At 39.8% G+C, this 24894-nt stretch overlaps 1 protein-coding gene and 1 long non-coding RNA gene across 14 annotated transcripts in view; one reads left to right on the top strand and one right to left on the bottom strand.

Annotated features, from left to right (window-relative positions):
- Positions 1–24894, top strand: part of MAGI1 (membrane associated guanylate kinase, WW and PDZ domain containing 1) — a 635987-nt gene that overhangs the window by 466503 nt on the left and 144590 nt on the right. The gene's annotated exons all lie outside the window — the stretch shown is intronic.
- Positions 9712–11212, bottom strand: LOC110135048 (uncharacterized). The gene is made up of 3 exons (XR_011483785.1): positions 11039–11212; positions 10407–10556; positions 9712–10131 (listed from the first exon to the last, which is right to left on the bottom strand). It is a non-coding gene; the product is annotated as an uncharacterized lncRNA (long non-coding RNA).

Below are 24894 nucleotides of genomic sequence, written 5' to 3' on the forward strand. Positions count from 1 at the left end.
CTTGCAACCCTTTGATAGGACTTCCCAGGTGGAACTAGTGGTAAAGAACTCACCTGCCAATGCAGAAGACTTAAGAGACTCAGGTTTGATCCCTGGGTTGGGAAGATCCCCTGAAGGAGGAAATGGCAACCCACTCCAGTATTCTTGCTGGGAGAATCCCATGGACATAGGGGCCTGGCAGGCTACGGTTCATGGGGTTGCAAAGAGTTGGACATGACTGAAGTGACTTAGCAAGCACACACACAACTCTTTGCTACGATGGTAGGACTGGATTTTTTTTTTTTTTTTTGAGAGTTATCTACTGGATGTAATTCCTACATTGATTCATTGTCCTGCCTTTGGAGTTGCTCATGAGAGAGACCCATTTTTTGTCTATTAGAACAGGTTTCATGCACCTTCATGCCTTATGCAAAGCATGGTCCCTCTCAGGAACTCCATAAATTATTTTGTAATGAATGGATAGCTAAAGTATGAGTCACATCAATCAGTTCAGTTCAGTCACTCAGTCGTGTCCGACTCTTTGTGACCCCATGGACTGCAGCATACCAGGCCGCCCTGTCCATTACCATCTCCCAGAGTTTACTCAAACTCATGTCCATAGAATCAGTGATGCCATCCAACCATCTCATCCTCTGTCATCCCCTTCTCCTCCTGCCTTCAGTCTTTCCCAGCATCAGGGTCTTTTCCAATGAGTCAGTTCTTCCCATCAGGCCAAAGTACTGGAGCTTCAGGTTCAGCATCAGTCCTTTCAATGAATATTTAGGACTGATTTCCTTTAGGATTGACTGGTTTGATCTCCTTGGAGTCCAAGGGACTCTCAAAAGTCTTCTCCAACACCACAGTTCAAAAGCATCAATTCTTTGGCACTGAGCTTTGTTTACGGTCCAACTCTCACATCCATACATGACCACTGGAAAAACCAAAACTTTGACTAGATGGAACTTGTTGGTAATGTCTCTACTCTTTAATAAGCTGTCTAGAGGTTGGTCATAGCTTTTCTTCCAAGGAGCAAGAGTCTTAATTTCATGACCATCTGCAGTGATTTCAGAGCCCCCAAAAATAAAGTCTGTCACTGCTTCCACTGTTTCCCCATCTATTTGCCATGAAGTGTTGGAACCAGATGCCATGATCTTAGTTTTCTGAATGTTGAGTTTTAAGCCAACTTTTTCACTCTCTTCTTTCACCTTCATCAAGAGGCTCTTTAGTTCTTCACTTTCTGCCATAATATGAATTTGAGTTTCATAACAATAAGGACTAGTCTCAAATTAAGCAATTTTTGCTTCAGGAAAAGTACTTCCTAATTTTTGAAAAACATCTTATGTGTACTTTCAGAATTCCGACCCTTATATAGGTTCTATAACGAGTTAGTCTCCAAAATATGAGATGACCCATGAGAATACAGGAGGAAACTCTCAAGAGTTCTGTATCTTTTTAATACTGTTTGTATGCTCAGATATGAATAGTATGTGATACTTGCTTTCTCTCATTACTTTGTTTTGTTTCTGACTGCACCACTGAAAATTTGTTGCACACATCATACTCTTTCACCTTTGGTCCTCTTCCCCCTCAATCTTTAAGTTTCTTTCAGTTACTATATTTGGGGATAGGTATTACACTTCTTTCTTATGGATTTTTAAGGATACATGTTACAGTTAAGAAATACATGTTTTAAAAGTTGTCTCAATATTTAGTATCTATCCATTTTAAAGATCTGGGTCTTAGTTTTCACCATCCTTAACCATCTTGGTAGAGTAAAACCAATGCACAAATTTCCATTGCTGACCTATAAAAGAATACTGATTCTTATTTCTTATGTCTTAGAAGAGATTGATACAGGTGACAATGATGGTGAAGATGTAGCACCACCTTAATATGTATATTGTAGTTTTTAACTCCTCAGTTGCACTCACATGTATTACTTAATTTACAAAGTAATACCAAGTTTTCATTGTGTTTGTTATCAGAGATAACACACATCACAATACTTTTTCCTCGATACTTTTTAACAGCCTATCTGTTCCTTGAGATTCTGGAGCTGGCCTGCTACTATCAGTGAGTCCTTGTTGTTACTGATGTGAATGATGAGTCAGGAGAAGACCACTCATAATCATGTCTCAGCATGGCCAGAAATGTAAACGTTGTCCAGACCACCAAAATGATGGTACATCCTCTCCTTCTGACTAACACGACTCACTGCTGCTTCTTGATTTTTGTAGTTACAGATGTAGTGTTCTAGGATTTATTTGAATATGCAAACAGAAAATTTTCTCCACTTTCTAATAGCATCCAGTTTGGAAGGAAGCCTTACTTCCTGAACCTTCCCTCACGTCACCTGAAGTCACTTGACTCATGCCCAGGTGATTCAGGACTAAAAATCCTTTGCAGTACTGTCTTGATATGCTTAGTCGCTCAGTCATGTCTGCCTCTTTGTGACTCCATGGACTGCTGCCCCACCAGGCTCCTCTGTCCAGGGGATTTTCCAGGCAATAATATTGGAGTGGGTAGCCATTCCCATCTCCAGGGATTTTTTCTGACTGAGAGATTGAACCCTGGTTTCCTGCATTGCAGGTGGATTCTTTACTATCTGAACCACCAGGGAAGTCCACCATCTTCTTGAACCACCCACAGACCTCGAAGTGTGCACTCTCCCTATTGCAGTGGGGAGTAAACCAACTGGTTCAACTATAAGTATTTTCCTGATTGTTTTGGAAGCATTTGGTATTTAGTTGTGAATAAACAGAATATTTCAGAAGTGCTTGAGTAATATTCTAAAGTATAGCATTTTGTCTGTAAAACAGTAAATACGCGTTACAGAAAATCTGAAAAGTATGAAAAGATATCAAGAATAAATGTTTCTTATTAATTACATAAACTGGGAATCATCATTTGAACACAGCTATATTTCCTTTACCTATATCCACTTCTATATCTTTCTTTCCATATGTATACATACTCTATTCATGTGTGTCTGTATAAATAATGGGCATGAATGTGTGTGTATATATGTGTGTGTGTGTGTGTGTGTGTGTGTATTTATATTTTTTTGGTCAGAAAGTTCAGGATTTTCCATAATATCTAATGTACTTTTGTATCCTGCTTTTTATATTTAACATAAATCATGAATATGACCTTAACATAAATCTGATTTTGCTCGAGTACTTATTTGTTATTATTGAATAGTATCTTGACATTACATAGTTGCTCATTCATTATCCTACATAAAATTATCAGCTTTTACTTTTTAATTGGCTGTGAGAGACATCTTCATGTTTTAATGTATGTTTAGATTTCTGTTGATTTCTTTAGGCTAGTTTTCCCTAGGAAGGTATAGACTTTAAGGAAGTTCTTCTTATCTAGTGCCTAAGTATTCCCTGCCATCCCCGCCCCCTCAGAATTGTTGGTTCTTGTAGCACCCAGAGATTTGGTGACAGTTGGAAATTGGGCCTCGCAGCCCTGTGGGGAGCCCTGAAGTCCTCTTTCAGCTCTGCTGCATCTCTGTACATCTGCTTCCTCCATCCTTCTCCCTGCACACTGGTTGTTACATTTTAGCGATGTGGCTGCCTTTGCTTTCATCGCATAGGAGGATGGCAAAGGGCAGTTCTAGTGAAAGAAGAATTATTGTACATTGATGCACCCCAGGGCTTCCCCAATAGCTCAGTTGGTAAAGAATCCACTTGCAGTGCAGGAAACCCTGGTTCAATTCCTGGGTCAGGAAGATCCCCTGGAGAAGGGATAGGCTACCCACGCCAGTATTCCTGGGCTTCTCTTGTGGCTCAGCTGGTAAAGAATCTGCCTACAATGTGGGAGACCTGGGTTCAATCCATGGGTTGGGAAGATCCCCTCAAAAAGGGAAAGGCTACCCACTCTATTCTGGCCCGGAGAATTCCATAGTGTGTATAGTCCATAGGGTTGAATAGAGTTGGATATGACTGATAGACTTTCACTTTCACTTTGATGCACCCCAGTAGTATAGAAACCGGATTATTCTAAAACCTCTTTAAGGTCAGGATCTGATTAATCATTAGCTCTTCCTCCCTGCCTAGGAGGTAGCATTGTAAAATGTACTGTCCAATAAATATTTGTTGCCTAAGTAGAGGATAATCCTATTTGGCTTAAAGCAGCCTGCAATATTAAAAATACTTTTATCAAAGACAGCCTTCTCCCCAGAACAAATATATAAATTTATAACCCTTATACTTTTTGACTTCACTTCATTCTATCATCCTCCAGATTTTTATTGAGGGCCTCTTTTTAGCCAGGCACTGTTATGGGCACTGGGGGTATAGCAGTGAGCTCAACCAACCTTACATTATTGAGTGTGGATACAGAAAATAAACCCCTAATAAATATATAATGCCAGGGAGTGGTACATGTTTTGATATGAAATAATAAAGCAGAATGAGAAGATATTCATAGTTTCGTGTTCCTTGGTTTCAGTTCCCTGAGCTCAACCATGGTCCAGAAATGTTAAATGGAAAATTCTAGAAGTAAACAATGTACTAGTTTTACACTGTGCACCATTCTGTGTTGCATGAAGAAGTCTCAGGCCATCCTGCTCTGTCCCACCTGGATGTGAACCATCCCTTTGTCCAGCGAGTTCTGTCCATTTGTCACTTAATAATAGTAGCCCTCCTGGTTATCAGATTGGCTGTCCTGCTATCAAAGTGTTTGTGCTTGAATGATCCTTATTTTACTCAATAATAGCCTCAAAGCACAAGAGGAGTGATACTGGCAGTTCAGATGTCCTAAAGAGAAGCCATGAAGTGTTTAAGTGAAAAGAGGAAAGTCCTTGACTTAATTTAAAAAAAAAAAAAAGCATGCTGAGGTTGCTAAGATCTATAGGAGGAACAAATCTTGTGTCCATGAAATTGTGAAGAATGAAAAAGAGATTCATATTTGTTTTGCTCTAACACCTCATACTGCAAAAGTTATGGTCACAGCTTATGATAAATGTTTTGTTAAGACGGAAAAGGTGTTAAATTTGTTCAGTAAGATATTTTGAGAGATCATGTTCACATAACTCCTATTACATTATGATGTTGTTCTACTTTTGCCAGTTATTGTTGTCAATCTGTTACTGAATCTAATTTGTAGATTAAATTTTATCATAAATATATATGATAAGAAAAAAAATGTAGTGTGGTGTGTGTGTGTGTGTATATATATATATATATATATATATATTCTGTATTATCTGTAGTTTTAAATGTCCACTGGGGTTATTGAAAGGTTTCCTCCTGGGATAGGGAGGGACTACTTTAAAGGGATTTAGAAAAGGCAGAAGAACTAGAGATCAAATTGCCAACATCTGCTCCATCAACGAAAAAGCAAGAGAGTTCCAGAAAACCATCTAATTCTCCTCTATTGACTATGCCAAAGCCTTTGACTGTGTGTATCACAATAAACTATGGAAAATTCTGAAAGAGATGGGAATACCAGACCACCTGACCTGCCTCCTGGGAAATCTGTATGAAGGTCAGGAAGCAACAGTTAGAACCGGACATGGAACAGCAGACTGGTTCCAAATAGGGAAATGAGTATGTCAAGACTGTGTATTGTCACCCTGCTTATTTAACTTATATGCAGAGTACCTCATGAGAAACACTGGGTTGGATGAAGCACAAGCTGGAATCAAGATTGCTGGGAGAAATATCAATAACCTCAGATATGCAGATGATACCACTCTTACCGCAGAAAGCGAAAAGAAACTAAAAAGCCTCTTGATGAAAGTAAAAGAGGAGAGTGAAAAAGGTGGCTTAAAACTCAACCTTCAGAAAACTAAGATCATGGCATCTGATCCCATCACTTAATGGCAAATAGATGGGCAAACAGTGGAAGCAGTGACAGACTTTATTTTGGGGGGCTCCAAAATCACTGCAGATGTTGACTGCAGCCATGAAATTAAAAGATGCTTGCTCCTTGGAAGAAAAGTTATGACCAACCTACACAGCATATTAAAGAGCAGAGACATTACTTTGCCAACAAAGGTCCATCTGGTCAAAGCTATTGTTTTTCCAGTAGTCATATATGGATGTGAGAATTGGACTATGAAGAAAGTTGAGTGTCGAAGAATTGATGTTTTTGAACTGTGGTGTAGGAGGAGACTCTCAGGAGATCCAACCAGTTCATCCTAAAGGAAATCAGTCCTGAATATTCATTGGAAGGACTAATGCTGAAGCTGAAACTCCAGTACTTTGGCCACCTGATGCGAAGAACTGACTCACTGGAAAAGACCCTGATGCTGGGAAAGACTGAAGGCGGGAGGAGAAGGGGATGACAGAGGATGAGATGGTTGGATGGCATCACCGACTCAATGGACATGAGTTTGAGTAAACTCCATGAGGTGGTGATGGACAGGGCGGCCTGGCATGCTGTAGTCCGTGGGGTCACAAAGAGTTGGACACGACTGAGCAACTGAACTCTGAACTGAGCTTCAAAGAGATTTGTATTTCTTCAGGGTAGAGTGGTCCAGGAAGGAAAATATAAATTAAGAGGACTCTTCTATTGTCTGTGATAGCTGATCTGGAATAGTTATCATAGCACAGCTGTTACTGAACGCCTGACTACCAGTTGTCACTCTGTGCTTTGTGACTCTCCCCTAAGGACTTCATGGTGACGAGCACTTCCATCCGTCGTTTAACCTCATCTTCTCACTGTCTTATAAGAGAGCTATAATGCCTTTCCTAAGTATATGGCAAAGCAAGAATAGTTAAGTTACTGACCCAAGTTCACACAGCTCCTGAGTAGCAGAGGTGATACTCAAATGCAGAATTGAAATCCCTTTAAAACCAAAGGCTTTGAGTCTAGAGTTAGTCCTCTGGCTCCTAAGGCTCAGAAGGAAAAGGCCCTTGTGGTCAAAACCACTGGTGAAAGGTTAATTACAAACTATTGGTATGTAAACTATTTATATTGATGACAGACTGCTTTTGTTTCCAGAAAGTGGGTATGGGCAAGGGGCCTCTCTTCGTATGCTAACTAGCTGTCCACAAGCTGCTGAAGCACTAAGGAAGCCAGCTCCCTTTGTGTCTAGCCATACCATGGCAAGGTTTGCTCTGCTTTTGATCCCGAGTTGTGCTGCAGTGAGTTATTTAACATATGTTTCCTTACACCCCTGTTACTGAGCACATATGCTTTGGCCCACGATCACAAATGTGGGCCCAGGTTGAAAGGACACAGGCATCTTTTTTTGGTTGTTGTTCGTGTTCCTCAGAGAATGGGGATATCTATTTCAGATGGCCCCTTGGCAATAGCGGGAGGGAATTTGCTGTTTGATGATACTTGATGCATGTGTCTTGTTTCACAGAAGAATATTGAGGACCAAATGGAGAGAAAGTGGCTGCTCTGGGTCTGGCTGCTGCCTTTCACATCCATCTGGTTCTGACATGAATCTTGCTCAATGAGACTGAGATGATAGTGCAGTGTCTAGCAAATCTTACCAATTGAAGAGAATTACATTGAGGCTGTAATTAATTTTTCAGCTCAATTACTTGTTTCTCTTGATAGCCTTAATGTTTTCTTTTCCTGATTTCAAAGAGCTTTGGTAATTTTACAGTTAAACCCAGCCTAACTTGTGATGCATCTACCTGTAGGAGATTTCTGGATGTATGTATTATTTTCCAACAATGCTTAACACAAGACAAATATTTTTGGATGAGAGAAGGAGAGAGATCAGTGTCACACTGTGCTAAAAGTGTGATGTGTACTTTTCTGTCTGGCCAACCAATTTCCCATTGAGTCCACCCCTGTTAGAGGATTATTTGTAGCTGAGGCAGTTTGTTGACTATACTGAGAGTAGGTGGCCTTGAAGCCATTGCTTTCCTGAAATCCATGTTTCTGCCTTATGATTTCATTCTTATGCTCTAACCTGTACATTATGGAAAATGTGAGAGGCAGATCTACAGTTGTGATTACATTTAACTTCATTAAGTTTGTTCTCTGTCTCTTTAAACATAGTTTTCAGAAGTTTGGGAGGAGAACATGGAATCCTAATCTGACTATAGCAGTGATTGTTTCTAGTGATTCTTCAGTGTAAGGAGGAAGATGGGAAGGTTATTTTGGAAATATTTGAATCTAATACTGATATCCTGATTTTTGCTTTTATTACAAGTTGTTACAAGGACCTGAAAGGTCCTCGAGAATCTTGTTCAGAAAATATCCCTTTCCTCTGCCTTTCATTCCTTTTTCCTTCATACATTCATTTAGTGAACATTAAACTGTGAGGAAACAAGAGTGAATAAGTTCACTTTCTTGAATATGGACTGTTGAACAGGAGGAGAGATAAAGGAACACTTAATAATAGTCCAGTGTGGCAAATGTCATCACATGCCATATCATAGGAGGAAATACAAAGGAGGCATATGGGAGATGGTTATAGAAAATGGGCTTTGTAGTATCAATAGGAGTTTTCCAGGCAAAGAAAGGAGGAAGGATCTCATGAAAAGAGCTAATATCATGAGCAAAGGCATGTTGGCATAAATGTGCCTGGTGTTTTCATGGACAGTTGATAATGGAGGGCATCTAATATTTAAATACATCGAATGAATGGTAGATGATGGCAGGTGAGGTTAGAGTAAGTAGATTGGGATATATTGTGAAGAATGTGAGTGTTGCAAACCTGTGGTAATCCTCAGGAACACCCATATCTCACTTAGAACTCTTTTCTATTACCATAGTTAGAATCTGAAATTAGTCCTGATTTAATCAGAAACGAGAATTTATTGGCTTATCTAATGGAAAAAGTCTGAAGATACTGCTGCCTTCAGAAATGGCTGGATCCAGGTACCCAGAAGTTGTTATCATGAATCTGTACCTCAGCTCTGTTCTTTGCTTTGTTAGTTGAATTCATAGGCTCGTCTCTGGTGGGAATGATATTGTTCCTCACAGCTGTAGACTCCCATCCTTGCAGCTTAGCAATCTCCCAGAAAAGTGAGTTTCTTTTTCTTAATGGTTGCAATCATAAGTTAGTCCTGAGATTGAATCCAGTCGCATTAACTTGGATCATATGACCACTGCTGAACACTTTGGCTAGAGAATGGACCACGCTGATAGCTAGGTCAGGGTCACTCACCGGATTGTAGGAAAATAGGGAATGGAGACTAGATAGAACAAAACAGTATGTTCTCAATGCAAATTCTACTCCATAAATTAAAAGGATTGTCTTCTTTGAAAAGACTGTGAAATCCTTTTGGATGCCTTTTTACCTTCCTTACTGTTGTAAGGAGGCCAGCCAGAAGGCATGTTATCTTTTTGGTGCACTGGGACAACCCTGAGGGATGGGATGGGGAGAGAGGTGGGAGGGGGGTTCAGGATGGGGGACACGTGTACACCCATGGCTGATTCTTGTGAATGTATGGCAAAACCCACTACAATGTTATAATTAGCCTCCAATTAAAATAAATAATTTCCAAAACAAAAATCTCTAGGAAAGATAAAATGTAGCAACATTTTCATACCTTTCACTTTAAAAAATCATATTTCATTAGCAATCATTTTCCCCCCATTACTATTATCTAGTATAAGGTTCCTGAAAACCTCCTGTGTGGAAAGTACTAGAAGCTAGGAACCTGTAGTGTGCCAGGAGTTATTACACAAAGATGAATGTAACTTCACAGAAGTTACAGCTTGTTAGGAGAGAGAAGATTAGAACAAAAAGAATAAAATAATAAGTAGTGAAGTGTGAGTCTATATAAAAAACTAAATCAAAATTTATAAGGAAAAACATATATATAATACAGTCCATGTCAGCCGCCATTCAATACTGTGGGTAAAATCTCCAGAGTGAGCAGAAATTGAAGCATGAATCTTTTTCATTTGTTTTCAGTTTTCACACCCTTATGGTGTGAACATCTCACCAAGTAGGTATGAATCTAGTGCTTTTCTTTATTTTTTTAAATTAAACATGGTCCTCAGAGGGATGGGATGGGGAGGGTGGTAGGAGGAGGCCTCAGGATGGGGAACACATGACACCCATTCATGTCAGTGTATGGCAGAGCCATTACAATATTGTAAAATAATTAGCCTCCAGTTAAATAAAACAAGTAAATAAATAAACGTGGTCCTTGAATCCAAGCCAGCTTGCTCAGCTGCTGTTTAACCGAAGCAGCAGCCACGAAGGGTGATTTTGAATGTAAGCTGTCAAGAAAAAAATATTGAGGTGTCATAATTAAGAAAGAGATGACCTAACTGATCTCTATTTTAAGGAATGTTAATTTTCATTTTGCAAGTACAGCCCTTTGCTGTTTTTCCTTGAATCATCCCTCGTAGTCAAATGCATAAAATAGCTTTCAGTTGAATGAAATGTATGTGCATGTCACTGATAGTTTCATTTTATTAAAAGAGAAACAATATTTGGGTTACTTTCTGGATTCAAAACATCACTTTGTTCATTTTTCTGGTGTGACACATACCTGTATACTCATAAAAATACACGTGAGGTCACCTTCTTATGGATCCTATTTCAGTGTTCCCTGCCGTTTTCCTTTGAAGATGAACTTTACTCCTAGAGACTGGTGGGATCCATCTCCACAGCTTCCTTCCTCCTCTCCCGTTTGCCATCTCTGGCACATGACATCAGAAACTTATGTCAGAGCTACAAGAGATGAGCCAGCTCATCTAGTTCACCTGCTTTTTTTTTTTTTTTTTAACAAGAGAGAGAGGAGAGTGAGGTTGTTAAGTTTCCTCAAAGTTAACAGTGATCTTCCCTTTGAAGACTTATTGATGCACCAGGCTTATAGGAAAAGGGAAAATTGTTTTAATGGCCTGGCCTTAGAAATATCTGCTATCATCAGTTTTCCTTTTCATCTTTCCGTTCCTTTTCACGGCCACAAATCAGTAAAATCTCTTGGGGAACAAAAACAGCCCCAAGAAGGAGCTGACCTGGGCCGACATCTCCTACCAGCCGTTTTGGATTTTGCCAGGGTTATTTTTGCTCTTGGCAGTCTAATTCTTCCCTAATTGCAGGGCCATATGGTGCCTTGTCCCCCATGTGGAGAATTGGCACTTCCCCTTCAGTCTCTGTCCTTCCTGCTGCACAGATTACCTGCCATAGTGAAGGGGTTGAGCAGACTCATCCTGCAGAGATTTTGCACCTTCTACACCTTAAGAACCAGAGCTGGATGCTTGTCTTGATGCTCTGGGTTGGAGACCAGGGATGCAAAAAGCTGTACAATAGATAGTAAGATGAGGTTGAGTTTCAGAGGCAGTCAGACCTGGATTCCAGTTCTGGCTCACTCTCGCTGTCATTATCGTCATGCTCACTGATGTCATAGTGCTCCTTTATGCCAGGAGCTGTCATCTCATTTCCTGATCTCATTTATTTGTCACCTCAGCTCTTGTGGAACTGAGGCTTGGAATGGTTACTGAGGAACTTGTCCACATCACATGGCTCAGGCCAGTTTCAGACTCTGGTCTTTCTTTTTCCTAATCCCACAATCCTAACCAATAGTCCTTTCTAACTCTAAAATAGTATCTAGTATTGTGTTTTTATACTGTATTCTTTGTCATAATGTAATCTGGAAGTGGGACCATTAGTGGTCATTTTTTGAAAAAATATCCCAAAGTAACATTTACACAAGTGATAAAAGCTTTCACAGGCAATCTTAGATAGTAGTGGAAAATCTGAGATTGGATGGATGTAGTAAGTGAGATGATTTTATAGTACTTTGTAGACTGAATTTTCAAGGCTTCCTCCTTGCATGAATTAAATCAAGAAACCATCTTAACCATGAAGATAATTCCTTACACACATGCGCAGAAAATGTTTTGAGGTGGGTGATCTGTTTGGAATTGCTTCTTGTGAGAATATTTGGTCTCATTAAAAGCACTTTATAAAATCCTATTTGTTACCATTCTCAAGGGGGTAATCAAAGTCTTTGAATTCTGGAGAGTGATTTTGAAGAGAGGACGGAGCAATGACAGAACTTTTCAATAACTGAGTGTTTTGTGACATTTTTAAAGCTATCTTTTGGAAGATATCCATGTTTTGTGATAGTCAGAACACTACAAAAGTGATTCCAATGTTCTCCAAAATTAGATCCAAAAATGAAAATAATGGGTAATGTCTAAGCTCCTAACTATACACTGAACAAAAGTTACTGTCAACTTACCATTTACTTCCTGAATATTTAACGGTGCTCCTCGAGATGAGGATAAAAGTCTTGTCACACCATGAGGTCCCTGGGGACAGTGACTGTGTCAGTCATCTTTGTTTCTCCACTGTCTCCACCCTGTAGGTGCTCAATTACTGTCTATTTTACATTAAATCTACTAATAATGAGATGAGTTATTAACTAGCACCTGCCCTTATAATCCTTCTAGTAACTCTGTGCTGTAGGCGCTATTTATTCTTATTTTACAGATGACAATACTGAAGTAAGGGAAGGTCAAGTCGTTTGTCCAAGGTCATTTGACTGGAAACTGGAGGAGCCAGGATGATGCCTGGTTGCTTCTCCCTTCCATTAGGTGCACTGTGGTTCTTTTATTGAGATGGCTAAGCAATTTAGAGCTAGAGAACAAACCTATACTAGTTCAGTTTGGGCCAGGTTAGTTTTAGTAATCACTAATGACTTAAAAATCATTAATGACTTTTACTCTGAAAATAGTTTGACTTACATAAAGTTGCAAATATAGTACAGAGAGTTTCTGTGTTTCCTTCCCCCAGCTTCCGCCAATAATTTCTTAAGCATGCACTATATTCTGAGATGCTTCAGCGACCTGAGTGAAGATTTCACATAGATTTTTGGATAATAGGCAAATCTGCAGCTCACACTGCAGCTATAAATTTAAAATCCATCAATATGTAGATGTAGAACCATGGGTCTGGATTGAAACAGAGTTAATGTTCCCATAGATTTTGGTGTGTCCTAGGAGACTTTAGGCTTCCCAGGTAGCTCCGTGGTGAAGAATCTGCCTGTTAGTGCAGAAGACTCAGGAAACTTGAGTTTGATCCCTGAGTCAGGGAAGATCCACTGGAGGAAGAAATGACAACCCACGCCAGTATTCTTGCCTGGATAATCCCATGGACACAGGAGCCTGACGGGCTACAGTCCATGGGGTTGCAAAGAGTTGGGCATGATTGAGCAACTGAGCTCACATGTGGGAGACTTTAGTGTAAGAGGAGAGTTTTGGCTTAGACTTGGAACCTACTTAATTAATGGTTAGAGGTACACTTTATGTGAATTATGTCATTCACTTCCCTTAGCAACTCGAAGACATGCAGATTATTTTCCTTGTTTCTTAGACAGGCAAATGGAAGCTTACAGGAACTGTAGACAGCAACATGGCCAATAGAGATTCCAGCAGTGATCTGTCTCCAAACTTATATTTTTAACTGCTGTGCCATACCATTTGGAGGAGTTTTGTGATAGATGAGAGAAATAAGGGCAGCCTTAGCACTTGCCTAATTAAATAAAAAGGGTGATTTGGTAATAGGTATTCTGAAAGTGAAAATCAGAGTAGTCCTCTTGAGCACTGAAGGCTGCCCTTTGTTTTAACCTTGAATATTGATTGTAGGGTCAGTTTTCCTTCAGATGCTCACTTTATCTTTGCTCTACACAAGGTACTGCTTTATTCATTCAGTTCAGTTCAGTCGCTCAGTCGTGTCCGACTCTTTGTGAGCCCATGGGCTGCAGCACACCAGGCCTCCCTGTCCATCACCAGCTCCTGGGGTTTACTCAAATTCATGTCCATTGAGTCAGTGATGCCATCCAACCATCTCATCCTCTGTCGTCCCCTTCTCTTCCTGCCTTCAGTCTTTCCCAGCATCAGGGTCTTTTCCAATGAGTCAGTTCTGTGCATCTGGTGGCCAAAGTATTGGAGTTTCAGCTTCAGCATCAGTCCTTCCAGTGAATATTCAGGACTGATCTCCTTTAGGATGGACTGGTTGGATCTCCTTGCAGTCCAAGGGACTCTCAAGAGTCTTCTTCAACACCACAGTTCAAAAGCATCAATTCTTCGGCACTCAGCTTTGTTTATAGTTCAACTCTCACATTCATACATAGCATTCATTCATTAGCAAACATTAATGGAACAACTGGTACATGCTAGGAACTCTCCTAGATATAAGGGTAATACATAAGCAGGGGGCGTGGAAAGGAATAAAAATTGTTTCAGGAGATTACAATATGAAAGTGAGAGTTGGTCAAAATCAGCTAATCATGGAGAAGGGAACAGGAAAGGTCTTAACAGAACAAGTATAACAAAAGATTACTACAGAAGCTGTGTGCTATGTGTATGTACATATTTAGTGTAACTGCATACTAATTATATCTATGTATATATAATAGATGTGTATATTTGTGTATATATATTATATTATGTGTGTGTGTTTCATATATATGATATATTTAACATATTAAAAACCCATTCTACTCCTAGGTGTAGACTCAATATAATTGAAAACAGATGCTCAAACAAAAACTTGTACAGAAATGTTCATGGCAGCTTGCTATTCACAATGGCTAAAAGGTAGAAACAACCCAGATATCCATCAACTCTAGATAGATGAAGAAAATGTGGTGTGTGCACACAACAGAATATTATTCAGGAGTGAAAAGAAATGAAGTGCTGACATATGCTTCAATATAAGTGAACCTTGAAAACATTATGCTCAGTGCAGGAAACCAGGCAGAAAAGGCCTCATTTTGTACAGTTTCGTTTATATGTGAAGAACCAACTCACTGTAAAAGACCCTGTTGCTGGGAAAGATGAAAGGCAGGAGGAGAAGGGGACAACAGAGGATAAAATGGTTGGATGGCATCACTGACTCAATGGACATGAGTTTGAGCAAATTCGGGGAAATAGTGAAGAACAGGGAAGCCTGTCATGCTTCAGTCCATGGAGTCATAAAGAGTCTGACATGGCTAGTCGACTAAACAACAATAAATTTATGTGAAATGCCTAGAACAGTCAAGCCCATAGCAGTTACTGGGAGGTTGGGTAGAGGGGAATAGGAGTAAATGCTTAATGGGTATGGAATTTCCATTTGGGGTAACAAATGTTTTGAAATCAGATTACGATGATGGTTGCACAGCATTGTGAATGTACTAAATGCACTGAATTTATACAGTGTAAAATGATTTGAATGGTGAATTGTATGTCTTTTCTATTTTACCTCTATTAAAAATAAGTATTCAAAACTTTCCACTTTTAAAATGCTTTCTTTTTAGACGCTGTGCAAAATGTTTAACTAGGTTATCAAGTTTAAATAGCTGTTTGTTGGAGGGTGGGGTGGATGTATTTTCTCCGTGTTACAGATTCAGAAATAGAGGTGTAGGTGTTCTGTAACCTGTCCAGTGTTTCACAGAGAAGTGTGGTCTCTGTGAGTGCTGGGCTCCTTAGATGTTCCACTCCATTGGGCCAGGCACCCCCTCTTCTTGTTCATCCACGGTTATCTCCGGCCCTGGCCCCTGACCCACCATGGCAAATGTATTCAGTCTCGTCAAGAAATGGACATAGGTCTTTAGCTACATAAAGCATCTCCATGTTTGATGACAAGTGCACCACTTTTGTGTGTGTGGGGGGATCATTCCTGAGAAAACAGATGAATTTTGCACCATTAGATGAATCTCTATTGATTGACATGGAATAAAAGTGAAGTGCAAATATGGTATTTCTGATAGGTTTTAAAAGTCTTGAGTTTGAAGTCACACTTTTCAGGGTGTCTGAATTCTTCCTGATGTAAATGATAGAAGTGGAACAAGAAGGACTTAATAAGTAATTGAGAATTAGTTTATTGTCCTCTTAAAGTCTTGATATTCTTTTCAGTCAACCAAAAAAGGCAGTCTATAAAATTAACTTTAGATAAAGCTCAGTATTCTACACTTCTTGTGAACTTGCCAGTTGGTACTTATAATCTCTCTGAAATGTAATTAACTTTGAGAACAGTATTGGAAATATGTATATGTAAGATGATGCTGAGTAGCATCCCCAGCTAGCCAGCTGTGTAAATGCTAGTTCTGCTGGCTGCAACTTGGCCTCCTTGGACGTAGACTGCTGGAATGACCAAGGGATGCTTACTTTCACTCTGCAGGTTTAGCCTAAAAGCAATGATTTAGAATGGCTGTTTGAGACATCAAGAAAATACCAGAGGAAGAGAAAATGTGTGACTGTTAGCCTTCCTGAAATGTAACGACCCTTATCAGTGGGTTAAGCCTGCATTCTTGCCTTTGTGCATGTGTTTCAGACCTGGAAATAAGGACTGAATATCCTTTAAGCCTTTTTCACTCCTACCTTCTGATAGCCTTTACAATTTCTAGGAAAACCTAGGGCTGAACACCTGTGAGTTTGATGGCTGTTTAATTTTTTACTCTTTAGGGGACTGTGGAATTATTTAATCACCCAGTTACCTATATTGTCAGTTGAGGGAGCATTCCCATCGCAGGATTGAAGAAGTCAGGTCTGTGAAAGGTAGCCTGGAAATTCTCACCCTTGGCTGTTGCACTTATTTAAAGCAATGTGGAGGTGGGTTAAATGCAGCGTCCCATGTGCTGGAAAGCAGTTAGTTAGGCCTTCGGTTGGTGAACTATTGTGGGTATGCGCAGTGGGTTATTAGAGTAATTGAACTGTGTTTCCATAAAGAGGAGAGTTTCATTATCAGATTCTTGTTTGAATAGTGGCATAATAGCAGCTGTAGCACATATGACCTAATTTGCATGCAGATAAGAATTCTAGACAGCTTGGTAGCATAATTACTACATAACATACATTGCTAGTAAGAACTGGGACTTTTACCAGAGGTATGCTCCTGAGACGCATCTCCCTGACTTTGTTAAGTTTCAAATGATAGACAAGTAGGAAGTAGCCATTTCAGTGATGTCTTACTTGTTTTACAGCATCCTAATTTGAGCAGCCTTTTTGGTGTAATACGGTAGTAGTGTCAACAACACCTTCACAATGAACCAAATCTCAGGAGGGCAGGAAAAATAAGAATGGGTTGCCATTTCCTGCTCCAGGGGATCTTGTGACCCAGGGATCAAACCTGCATCTCCTGAATTAGCAGACAGATTCTTTACCAGTGCGCAACCAGGAAAGCCCAAAAGTCACAATAGATTTTACTAACTAGAGAGTCTAATGAATTGGGGCAATGTAAATTATGGTGAGCAGAGGAGGAGAAGGGAACTACAGAGGATGAAATGGCTGGATGGCATCACCAACTCGATGGGCATGGGTTTGGGTACACTCCGGGAGTTGGTGATGGACAGGGAGGCTTGGCGTGCTGTGATTCATGGGGTTGCAAAGAGTCGGACACAAGTGAGTGACTGAACGGAACTGAACTGAAATTATGGTGAAAATGGAAACTATAAGATTAATTCTTTGAAAATCTTAACAATAAGTAACAGAAGGTTCTTTGTTGTCTTTGCAAAGATCAGGAAACCTTTTTTCTGTTCACGTTGTGTAAAAACTTTCATCTCCCTGCGGCTGTGATTCGGTGAAGTCACTGAGGTCCCCAGGGGAATGAACACCTGTTTGCATGCAAGCAGGAGACTGTTTGCATCCCTTACAGTGGGCAAGGTGATTAAACATAGTGTGTGCTCCGTAAATATTTATAGAATGAAGAATTAGATTTTTTGATGATAATCAAAAAATCTACATGTGGGACTTCCCTGATGGTCCAGTGGTTAAGACCTTGTCATCCAATGCAGGAGGTACAGGTTTTATCCCTGGTCCTGGAGCTAAGTTCTCACATGCCTCACAGCCAAAAACAAAAAACAAAAAGCATATCTTAAAGCAGAAACAATATTGTAACAAATTCAATAAAGACTTTAAAGATGGGCCTCATCAAGAAGAAAAAAAAGTTTACACATAATGATTGTTGGAGAAGATGTGAAGAGAAGGTTACCTTGTACACTATTAGTGGGAAATTAAATTGGTGCAACTGCTGTGGAAAACAGAATGGAGCTTCCTTTAAAAATCCAACATAGAACCACAATCAGTTCAGTTCAGTAGCTCAGTTGTGTCCAACTCCTTGTGACCCCATGAATCGCAGCACATCAGGCCTGCCTATACATCACCAACTCCCGGAGTTTACTCAAACTCATGTCCATTGAGTCAGTGATGCCATCCAGCCATCTCATCCTCTGTCGTCCCCTTCTCCTCCTGTCCCCAATCCCTCCCAGCATCAGGGTCTTTTCCAATGAGTCAACTCTTCTCATGAGGAGGCCAAAGTGTTGGAGTGTCAGCTTCAGCTGAACTAAAGGACTGATCTCCTTTAGGATGGACTGGTTGGATCTCCTTGCAGTCCAAGGGACTCTCAAGAGTCTTCTCCAACACCACAGTTCAAAAGCATCAATTCTTCAGTGCTCAGCTTTCTTCACAGTCCAACTCTCACATCCATACATGACCACTGGAAAAACCATAGCCTTGACTAGACGGACCTTTGTTGACAAAGTAATGTCTGTGCTTTTTAATATGCTGTCTAGGTTGGTCATAACTTTCCTTCCAAGGAGTAAGCGTCTTTTAATTTCATGGCTGCAGTCACCATCTGCAGTGATTTTGGAGCCCAAAATAATAAAGTCAGACACTGTTTCCACTGTTTCCCCATCTATTTGCCATGAAGTGATGAGACCAGATGCCATGATCTTAGTTTTCTGAATGTTGAGCTTTAAGCCAACTTTTTCACTCTCCTCTTTCACTTTCATCAAGAGGCTTTTTAGTTCCTCTTCACTCTCTGCCATAAGGGTGGTGTCATCTGCATATCTGAGGTTATTGATATTTCTCCCAGCAATCTTGATTCCAGCGTGTGCTTCTTCCAGCCCAGCATTTCTCATGATGTACTCTGCATATAAGTAAAATAAGCAGGATGACAATATACAACCTTGACGTACTCCTTTTCCTGTTTGGAACCAGTCTGCTGTTCCATGTCCAGTTCTAACTGTTGCTTCCTGACCTGCATACAGGTTTCTCAAGAGGCAGGTCAGGTGGTCTGGTATTCCCATCTCTTTCAGAATTTTCCACAGTTTATTGTGATCCACACAGTCAAAGGCTTTGGCATAGTCAATAAAGCAGAAATAGGTGTTTTTCTACCACCGTATGATAGAGCAATTCCACTCCTGGGTGTTTAACTAGAAAAAAAAGAAAACACCAATTCACAGAGACACATGTATCCCAATGTTCAGAGCAGCATTATTTATAGTAGCCAGGACATAGCAGCTACCCAAGTATTCATCAATAGGTAATTGACTTAAGACCCATGGTGTATACACACAAACACACACACACAGAGTAATGGGATATTACTCAGTCATAAAAAAGAATGAAATGTGCCATTTGTAGTAATTTAGATGGACCTACAAAAGCAATGCTTTAGTGAAATAAGACAGAGAGGCAGACACTGCATGATATCACTTCTATGTGGAATCTAAAAAATAAAATGAATGTATATACAAAAGAGAAACAGACTCATGGGTATAGAAAACAAACTTGTAGTTATCAAAGGGAAGAAGGGAAGGGGATAGGGACACTTTAGGGGTATGGGATTAACAGATATCAACTACCATTTATAGTAGTAATTTCACAGTATTGTAAATAAACTATAGTTCAGTCTTAAAAAGATACCGTTTTATTTTACCTTTCTCCAAGCTACTCTATTGGACTTGAAAACTCAGTATTCTTAAACTTAGTGTTTACATTTCTGATTACCATTGGTCCTTGAGTGAAAATAAAATCTTTGAGTATCATGAATTTATCTTAAATACTTGATTTTTAAAAGCATTCCAAACATTAGTCAGTTATTTCTCTGGATTACCTCAGTATAGCAGATGATAGCTGATAATATACTTGGTTATAAAGACTCTAAGGAGAAGAAAGGAAACAGAACTACTGAGTGTTGATGGGATTTGTGAGACTCTCAGTTGAAGCTGTTGATTTGAGGAAGGTGTTATGTTCAGTGCTCGTTGGAATTTTCCCAGGAAACTTGTTTAGAGATGAGGCAGCCTTGACCTCAGGACAGAAGGATGGCTGCATCTGGGGAACATGCTGATTGATCATTGTGAGCTGAAAGGGGGGACCACAGACTCATTCTAGGGAGATGAGAATGTTTACAATTTGAGTCTAGAAATGCAGTTAAGTAGGTATTAAAATTCTGGCTGAGGGAAGTGGAGCAGAAGGAAGTGGAGAATCTAGCAAACTACACAAATGAACCTTTGTTTTAAAGTAATTGTTTCTGGAAGACATATGTGAGGCTGCACCTCCAAGCCCTGTGGTCTTGAGTGCTTGATCTGAGGGGCACAGTTTGCCAATTATTAATGGGCTGGCCTGGGAGCTTTGCCAGTTTTCCTATTACATTTTTCTGGATCACAGCCAGAACCTTGTGGATGAGTTTCGACCTCCAGAGAGAGCCCCATGGAGCTGAGAGAGCTGGAATGTGAGTGACCGCAAGGAATTCTGCCTGGCCTGACTGATCAGATATCCCCCTGGCGTGATCCATTGTGTGGCTCATCCTGGTTCTGTAGAGAGGACTGCTCACTTGTCTTCGCACTCTCACAGCAGGCCAGAGGAGCAGGCTGTGTTCACACCCTGTAGGGTGTGATGCATTTGCTTAGTTTTTCTTTGTTCCCTGTGTTGCCCAACCCTACTCCAATCTAGTGTGATCAATCTGGAACTGAGTGATGCCCTGAAACACCTGAGAAGTTGCTCTGGAAATTGGTCAAAAAACAACTAAATGCCTTTCTCTTTTCTGTAAGCAAGAAGAGAATGAGGGAAGAACTAGGGGCTCACATTCATTAAATCCTGTGAAGTGCCAAACCTTGTACATACGAAGAGTTGTACCAGTTATCTCAGAATTTTCAGAACAGTGCAGTGAGCTGTGAAGAGAAAAGAGCAGTATTGCTTTATTGTGGCTCTTTGTCTTCTTATGGAGTCTATGAGAGACTCCATTGTTTCTAGATAGAACATGTAGGAATTTTTCCACTGGGTAGCATCCATTTTCATTGTATAACAAGGCTTGTGGTTTGAGAGTATAGGTCACAATATTAGTTGTCCGACATTGCTGTGGAATTACAGAATTATCCTACAGACCAAAACCAACTTGCCTTGCTTCTTTCCCTCCCTCTTTACTTTTCTTCCTCATTCTTTCTGTTATTCCTCTTTTCCTTCCTTCTCTCCTCTTTATCCTCCCTTCCTTTCTTCCCACCCTTTCTCAAAGTTTTACTGAGCATTTGCTTTGTAACAACCTCTGGAGTAACTTGAGGGCAGTGTTTTCTGAGATCTCTACATTTGAATTTCTCTTACTGTCAGGAGTTTCATTGACTCTTATGTAATGAGTTCTCCCAGGATGTGCACTCTGGAAATATTTATGGTTGTCCAAATGACACAAAATTAAGAAAAGGATTTTTTTCACCTTGGTGGCTAATTTGTGTCATCTTCTCAGTTCTCATCACTATTTCTAGTTTTTACTGGCACTGAAGAGTCCGTCCTTAGAATGCTTAGGCAGTTGAGTTTTAACTTAGAACAAGTTCATTTTCAAGCACATGATGCAAATGAAGTAGCTTTAAGGTCTAACTTCCCATTGAAATTTTCTTATTTGATCAAGTGTCTAACTTCACCATGGGGCAAGATGCTTGCTTTGAGATGCACAGGAAGCAGAGACCGCTGGGAGAGCAGCCTTTCATTTCCCGGTTACTCAGAGACAGAAGGTCATGTGAATGGAGTAACAATAGCACTTTCCCTTGCTTTTCTCTCTTGTGTATTTCTTTTCTGCCCGCTCCGTCTCTCTCCTTTTTTCTGATGTCACTCATGAAGTGTGTTCACATCAGGTGACATTTATAATGATTGGCCTGTAATGCTCTCTTGGACCTTTATAGTGTGTAGACTAGAACATTGTCTTATTCAGCATTCCTAGCATCTGAAGCAGAATTTTCTCCTCTTGAGATTAAATGGCAGGGATACAGTGGTTCAAAAACAATTTGTTTAGTGACTCTTTAGGGCTAGCATACATTCTGAGCAACTACCTGTGCTTTATTAATTGATTGCGGTGTAAAAGACTCTTTAGTAGACATGATATGTGTGCCCAAACACTGTAGTTATTAATAGCACCCAGGGCATGGACATGCTGGTTGAGGAAACAGACAAGTTCTTTGACTGGAGAGTGGAGCTGTGGTGTGGCCAGGGACCGGATACTATGAGAATCCACAGTGATGATACCCAGCCCAGTATTTGTGTATCAGGCTAGGTTTCCTAGAAGAATTGGTATCTGCACTGAGAATTATATTGCAGGAACATATGGGGGTGCAGTAGGGATTGGTCGTATAAGTGTTCTGTGAGAGAGAAACAGCAAACTTGAGGTTTCCAAGTGTAGACAGTTGCAGTAGGTGCCGCATTCAGAAATTAGCCAAGACTGCTCTGCCTTTGGAGCAGTTGCGTGGGTGGGAGTTACAGAAGCAACAAAACTGAGATCCCGAGTGCTCGGTGCTGACATATATGACCAGAGGAGAAGGCACGAGCAGGTCACGGGAAGCTTCCAAGAACTCTGCAGAAGTTGGGTTTATGTTTGTAGACTTTGGAAAGCTTCAAACAGGTGAATGATGTAGTTAGATTTGAATTTGCTGTTCTTGTCTCCTGAGTCTAGAAGGTATAATCTGTATTGTTAATTGTTGTGAGATTTTTACCCTAAACTTAGCTTTATGTGGTAGAAGGGGAGTCATTCTTCACACTGAGATCCTCTAAAGCCATGAGTAAGCTTTGTAGGAAGTTAAGGAGAGTGGTCCTCAAATTTTGCTTGCTTCTGTTAGTATTTCTTGAAGTGTGTGTCAAAGAATGCTAGTCCTGTGCAATGCCCACTGAAGAAAGAGTTGGGTAAACAGAAAGAAGTCTTGCAGTGAAGTATTCTGTTGAATTGGATTAAACCTGGTGCTTTCCAAAATCATTTGACTTAGATTTCTTTATGGCTGAAAATCTGTTAACATTTGCAGGCTATGCTGTGGAAGAAAGCATTGTTCTTAACGGAGGACATTGAAAGAAATATTCAGTATACAATGAGGAATGAAACTGGTTTTTCCTTTCCCTGTGATAGTATGTTCTCTTGATTGCTACCTCTGTATAGCAGTTAAGGAAATCAGGAACCCATTACTAACTTAAGTTAGTGTAGTTGTAAAGAAGAACACTGAAAATTGTAGAGAAACACATCCCCAGTAAATTGAATCCTGTTAAACTAAAGCATAAGGTTCATAGCCATTGCAAGTTTTTTGTTTCTTTTTACTTTGGCCACACCCCACCATTTGTGGGATCTTAGTTCCCCAGTCAGGGATTGAGCCTGGATTCTCTGCAGTGAAAGCACAGAGTCCTAACCAGTAGACCACCAGTGAATTCTCCAAAAGTCTTTTTAAACAACAAACCTTTGGTTTGTGCTTTAGCAGATAAATGGTGACTTCTCTGTAAAAATGAAAAGTTTTATAACTGTTAGTTTGTAATGGCTTTCTAATGCATTTCATCATTTGGCAGTTTAAAATGATAACTTGAGTTTCATAAAGCTCTTATGCCTTGAATTACTCTTTAACATATGGTAAGAGGTATAATGTTTATCATAATCTAACAACCACCAAATAGGAAACTAAATCACTCAGGAACTCAGGTATGCATATTTACATTAAAACAGTGAATTTTCATCATTCATGAATATTCATTGTGCTTTGTATTTACTCAGTAAGTAGTACAGGCCTCATGTCAATATTTTCTGAAGTCTGTATTTCACAAACTAATGGCACATCAGCATGCATATTTAAATATTTATTAAACTAGTTAAACGTTTGTCATACTTCCTCCTAAATCATGGGCTGCTGATGTTTTTAAGGATTATTCGTTTCTAATGTCCTTCCAGTGATGTATCTTGAGGGCTGATTATTTAATGTAGAGATGTATGACAATAGGTTTTTCTGTTTTGTTATAGTTGTTAGGTCAAAATTTTATTGTTCATGGCTAAATGCCACAGAAAGACTTATACTGTTAAAAGGAACTCTCCCTTCAGTGTGATCTCTGTGATAAAGTGGAAAGGGAATGTGAGTCTCAAACACAATCTGTTATCAAGCCCAGGATAATAAAGTGGTGCAGTGATGCTTCTGTTTGAAGTCTCTTCCACTGTTTGTGGTGAATGTTACATTGTATGTCTTGGATTTTATGATGGAGTTTGCACTAATTATCAGCAGCGAGATTCTGAATAGAATGATAAAGTCATTCTCTTTCTTTTATGAACTTACAGAATCTTATAAGTTGGTGTCATGATGGTTTGCCCTCCCCTGGATTGGCTAAAACTTTGCCAAAATAGATTTGATGGTCTTAAATTTTGTCAGGGTTATTACGCCGAGGTATTTAGTTAGCTTCTGTTACCACCGTGCTTCATCAGTCACAAGAGGCTTCTGAAAGGAAGTTTGACAGATCATAATAAGACAACTAAGACATCTTAATAAACATTGTTCACGCTTAGAAGATGGGTAGTCAGCTGTGGTTGCTGATTCCCCTGGGACTAATTCTTTTTGTAGTTCAGCTCTTAATGTAATGGAAATCAGGGAGTCATGCCACACAACTTTCCATTTTGAAAATGTTCCTCATGATAATGCCATTTTTTAAAAAGGTGAAAATCAATTCTTTAGCTAGCATACTTTTTTTTTTTTTTTTTTTGAAAGAGCACTCATTGTGTGTCAGGCACTGGCAGAGTATTTTATGTATGTTATCTCAATGTAGCCTCACTATATTTTTAGAAACTAGGCCCTATTATTAATCTCATTTACAGACAGGGAAGCTGAAGTTCAGAAAAATCAATGAATTTGCCTTGGGTCACCTGTTAAGCAGCTTACCTGAGTTTAAATACAAATCTTTCTGACTCTAAAACTCAAGTTCTTAACTGTATTACTGTAATATCTCCCACATAAGTGCTTCGGAACTTTTTTCCCCCTTATGGCTGATCCA

The sequence above is a fragment of the Odocoileus virginianus genome, chromosome 26 (assembly GCF_023699985.2).
Source record: "Odocoileus virginianus isolate 20LAN1187 ecotype Illinois chromosome 26, Ovbor_1.2, whole genome shotgun sequence".
In the NCBI taxonomy this organism is placed as follows: domain Eukaryota; kingdom Metazoa; phylum Chordata; class Mammalia; order Artiodactyla; family Cervidae; genus Odocoileus; species Odocoileus virginianus.